Consider the following 5,925-nt stretch of genomic DNA (forward strand, 5'->3'; position numbering starts at 1 on the left):
TTTTTAATTAAAAAATTATTTTAAAATTTCTGTACCATTCTTCTACCTATCTACCAGTGATGGTCAGGGCAGTTTTTCCCTGAGGCACTTCTGAAAATTTAGAAGTTTACAAACCTTAATTTTCAGGTTTGTAAACATGTATAATATGATTTTTCCTAAAGTATATCTTTAACAGGGCAATCCTACATGTTTCCTCAGAAGTAAGTTCCATTGGGTTCAGTGGGGGTTACTCCTAGATAAGTGTATAGGATTGCAGCACTAGGCTAAAACCCTATACATACTGTACTTACTTGATGGGAGTTACTTCTGAGTAGAAATCTGTAGGATTCTGCTATAAGATATGTTCATGGTAATGAAAACAAAATAGCCAGTGCACGTCTTTATTCAAATTCTTATGACAGAAGTCTGGCCACATCGAACTGTTTTCTCAAAATCTGCCACTTAAATGCATTCTAAAAATTGGCTCCAGGTTGTAGTTAAATGTGCTTTTGCTACAGGTCATTTTTACAATCACTATCAGCAATGGCTATCCAAATACTGAATGTAAGAGAGCAATAAGGTGTTTTGTTTAGTTGTTTTGCATTCACTATTTTTTTTTTTTTACAATAATTTTTATTCAAATTTTCATAAAACATACAAAACAAAATCATAAAACATTCAAAGACAAAAAACAAAACAAAAATAATTAAACAAAAAAAATAAAATGTTGACTTCCCATTTGTCACAGATCAAATCAGTTATAGGTCTATAATATATAACAATCCTGTCTCTTAAATCATATTATAAAATCACTTTCCTCCAGTAGTTATCTTAATTAATCATCAAATCTCATAAACATTACTTTATTCTTTCCACAAAAAGTCAAAGAGAGGTTTCAATTCTTTAAGAAATATATCTATCAATTTTTCTCCAAATAAACATATCAATTAGTCCATCTCGTTAATAATTATAATAATCTTATTGTCATAACCATAGTCCAAATAAACATTTCGATTAATCCATCTCATCAAAATCTGTTAGGTTCAATAATTTCAATAGCCATTATTCCATTATCCCTATTAGTTCCATCTTCCATCTTCAATAGTCCTGTTAAGTCCAGTAATTTCAGTGTCCAATCTTCCATTATCAGTATTCCATAATAATCTTGCTGTCATAGCCATAGTCATATAATAAGAGTCTGATGGGAATTTCCTCTATCCCAAATATTTTCTTGCCATCCATTCTGAATAAGTTGCTGAAATACTGTTGTAAAGTCATATCTCTGTTCTTCTTTTTTACAAAATGCACTGGCTCATCTCTTGAGAGTTTTTCCATTGTCACATGGCTGCAGTTAATTCCATAGATTTTCTCTATATCAAACTCCATCACGTCATTCCAGTCCAAAAGATTATCCAAGCCATTGATAACTTTATCTCTAATATCTTCATTAATTTCTTCAGAGATAACGTTAAATTCCAAACAGTAGATTTTATTTCTAAAATCCATAAACTCCCGATTTTTTTCCAATTCCACATTTGTTCCAATCTCCAGGGCTTGTATCTTCCCTTTATTTTTTCTTTTCTCATCTCTGATCTCATCCTCCTCTCTCACAGGATCCCCTATTTCTTTAAGCTCCTGCGTCATTTTGCTCAGTTCAATTTTCAGCTCCTTACTACCCTGTCGCAGGGTTTGTTTCGTTATCTCAATCTCATCCATTATTTTCTGAAACATAGTTACTTCCAGATTCTCAGCCACTTTCTTGATTGCCATTTTTAAAACCACGAAAACAAAGCAAAACAAAAATAAAGAAGAACCACTTCTTATTTCAGCAACAATTGGGTTAATATTCCAGGCTTGATGACATCACAGTATAAACAGAGCAGCCTGCCTTATCTCTCTATGTTCAAGAATGCAAAACAAATTTAGTTCCCAGCATCAAAACAGCTAGTGGCGTCGTGAAGAAGCAGATTCGTCAAAATAAAATAGACCAAAAAGAGAATAGTCCCAGACAATATAATATTCCTCGGAATAGAAATCAGGAATAGAAATCCCTCTTCTGTTTATATCTTTAGAATGCACTTCCAGGACAGCTTTTTGCGACAGAAACAGAGATAAGCTGTTAATTTCGTGAATAACAGAGAAGAGTTATAGCTCACCCAGAAGTTGTCCAAAGCCGATCAATCTGACAAATCTCCTTTGGCTGCAACAATTTAAACCAAGTAAAAAAAAATAATAGAAAGAAGGGTGCTTGCCTGTTAGTCCGTTCTCTCTTTAAAGAAAAGATAAACGTATCGCTTAAACAGATAGAGCTTGTTCGGAAGTCCGTCCGGCATTGTTGGCTGGACCTTATCTCATAAATTAATGAAATCCAGTCCTCCCAACAAAAACAGGCTTTTGAGGTTGATCTCTACGTTTCTCCCTGCCCGGGAGAAATTTCATCAGTCAAAAAAAAAAAGTTCTGACTGATTTATATCTGAATAAGCTTCTTTTGAGGCGGGAGCCCGTCCCAAAAGCAGGCACAAGCGAAGTCACCCTTCCCGGAAGTGTTTTGCATTCACTATTGAATAAGGCATGATAAAATATATTTTTCCACTTGCAAAATATGGCAATCCAAAATACATTTTAAATGCCATTGAGTTTATTTGCTGAAATTGTCTTGCATTTTGCATCTTTATTCTGTGAAATGTTAATTTTAGAATTGGGGCTGGCACATACAAAGTTACCCTTAATGTACTTCAAAAACATTATTTAAATTATTGTAGGGAAACAGTACCCACATTCACAGAAGATAATTTCTCCTATTTACAAAACAGGTAAAAATCTGAACTGAAGAATTTAATAGAGCTCCATAGCTAAGATGTCTTCTGTAGTTTTAACTAAAGTCACAAAGGCAAGAATGATGAGTCACTATGATGAATGAACTTGACTGAATAATTACTGCCACTTTCATTCCTACAGATAAGCCTCAGGACTGCTTAAAATCAATACAGCAATCAGAAATTGGAATGATTGCACAGAAGTAGATGTTAACATAATAGTTTCATTATTTGGCAGTAACAATTTGGGATGTTGCTGTATCTTCTGATACTTAGATGTAAGTTCTATTGAATCAATTGGGGATGTACTTCTGAGTGAACTTGGTTGGCAATGGGCTGTACGCTATTGCCGTGCTCATCCTATCTAAGCACTATGTTCCCTTAAGCTAAGCTTCTTGGGTGCACAGTGAACGAAGAAGGGGCAGTATATTGTAGGGTTGCCATATTGCCCGGTTAGCCGGGTTTTGCCCGGATTCTTTGCATGCCACCCGGCGCCCAGCTAGCCCCTTAGGTGGCCCGGATTCTCAGCTTTAATTTAAAAAAAAATTAAGTTTCTAGGTGGTCCGGTTCTCGAGATATACATAAAAACGTCAGCCACCCCCCTGACTGTTAAATCTTTCTTTAAACAGTACTGTACTATAGCACTTCGTAGCTTTAACCCCACCCGTTCAGGATTGCAGCCAATCATTGAAGCCAGGATTCAGTTTCAGTTTCATTCACCTGAGGCAGTGTCTAGAAAACAAAATGGTTGTGTCCCCCCTCCCCCGTTTATCTGACAATCTCATAAATTGGGTAAGTATATACATTTCATTTTGATTTTTTTCCTCTTGTGTGCAGGAGTCAGATCCTGGGCAGTGTTTTCAAAACCTTCCCAATACTTGCTTTTTTGGGGGTAAAAGCAATACTAATCCCATATGCCCAGAGTAAATCCCATTGAATTCAATAGGACTTACTTTTGAGTAGATATGGTTATGAATGTGCTGTAAATTAATGGGACTTTGGAGTGAATGTAAAAAAGAATTGTGTTTGTGTTCTAACTTTTTATGGCCCTCTCCAGTCCTTTTTTAAAGCAAGTAGGCAGGTATTATAGTTTTTATTCTGTAGGAAACTAATACTGATTTTTTGAAAAACTAATACTGATTTTTCTGCAATGACCAACTGGTTTAACGATAAACTATTATATGTATTTATACACAGAAATTTAATCTTTGTATAGGAAAAAGTATTTTCTATATAGGAAAAAGTATTTTGTACAATATGAAGGACAGTGGCTGCCCAGTCAGTATAACCACTGTACAAGATCTACTCAGCCACTGTAATAACCTTTTTGTTTTGAGTGCCCTGTTGTCTGGGTCTTGGTTCAGGTGTGTATCCAACTTTGATGTGCTTATGGAAGGAGTGTGCAAGTAGTGCCCCCCCCAAGTGTGGAGGCTTGGACGAGCATTGTGTTATAGAAAACCAAATTCTTCGGAAAGTACATATTTTGGAATGCCATTGGTGTGATCCTAAGCACACCTAATAAATAATGTCATATCGAACTTGCATGTCACAAAATATTTTACGGTCATGTCCATAAGCACCAGGAGTGTAGTCGCCCAGGGGGTCTTAGTCCCTCTGCTTTTCTGGGAGCAGGGTCCCTATGTCTCCAAGCATCCTACAATCAGCATGAAAAGGGAGTGTGTTAGTCACTGAGAAGAGACTTCTATTATGCTTGCTTGCCTTTCCTGCTGATTGGAGCCAGTCAGAGTGATAGGAGGTGAGTCAGCCACTGAGAAGACTCTTCTCAGTTGCTAACGCTCTCCACTTACATGCTGATTGGCTCCTAGAGATGTTTGTTGTTGTGGGAGAATGCATTAACAAAGATCTTATTCTTAATCCAGGAGCAAAAAAGGGTGTATGTGGCTGCAGCTATCATGAAGGGACTCTGCACTTCTGAATTTTCTACTAAACAACTGATAAATACCTATGTAACTTTGTGTCTGGAGACTTATTATTAAGAATCACTTTCCATAATTGTAAGGAGGTATGTCCACACGCGTGCATCACAGGCACCTAAATGAGGGGTGAGAGCAGCATAGGGACATAAGCAGATGTCTTATACCAGGGGTTCCCAAACTTTTCTTCTACATAAATTGCTGAGGGTCTGAAAGTATCTGAAAATTTACTATGGGCATGTGCAAGATAATTAACTCCCATTAGTGATAAGAGCAAGAATTTACAATTATTATTTTAATTAAAACAAGAGGCTTATCAGTACTTTGAAGAGGTGGTTGTTATGTGCCTCCAAGTCGACTATGACTTATGGCGACCCTATGAATCAGCGACCTCCAAGAGCATCTGTCACGAACCACCCTGTTCAGATCTTGTACGTTCAGGTCTGTGGCTTCCTTTATGGAATCAATCCATCTCTTGTTTGGTCTTCCTCTTTTTCTACTCCCTTCTGTTTTTCCCAGCATTATTGTCTTTTCTAGTGAATCCTGTCTTCTCATTATGTGTCCAAAGTATGATAACCTCAGTTTCATCATTTTAGCTTCTAGTGATAGTTCTGGTTTAATTTGTTCTAACACCCAATTATTTGTCTTTTTCGCAGTCTATGGTATGAGCAAAGCTCTCCTCCAACACTACATTTCAAATGAGTTGATTTTTCTCTTATTCGCCTTTTTCACTGTCCAACTTTCACATCCAGGACTGGGTCTTTCATGATGCCCGGTGGGGGGGGGGGGGAAGCAGGAGAGTAGTTGATAAGACAGACATCCTGGCATTGGTAATCTAATTAGCAAGGTATGTGTGGGGTTGTTGTACACTTCCAGGCCCAGTTTCATTTTGAGTAGGTAGGTGGAACCTGTGTAGATGTGGTTGATCAAAGGGAAAATAAATTTTGAGTTAAGCAAAGCTCTGCTTTTATAAAACCTAAGAAACATACAGATACTTTGAATGTCTGAGTGCCTGCACCAGTGGAATATTGGAGGAAGTTGTAAAACTTGCTGCTACAGTATTTAGAACTGAGCATGTGGTGTGAAAGACTCCTTTTTCTAACATTTTGGCTTCTTGTTTTTCTCCACCCACCACATCTCTGAAATATATCGTATATGTAATGGTTAACCGTACTGGTGCCCTGACTTACTTTATG

The sequence above is a fragment of the Rhineura floridana genome, chromosome 2 (genome assembly GCF_030035675.1).
Source record: "Rhineura floridana isolate rRhiFlo1 chromosome 2, rRhiFlo1.hap2, whole genome shotgun sequence".
Lineage (NCBI taxonomy): Eukaryota > Metazoa > Chordata > Lepidosauria > Squamata > Rhineuridae > Rhineura > Rhineura floridana.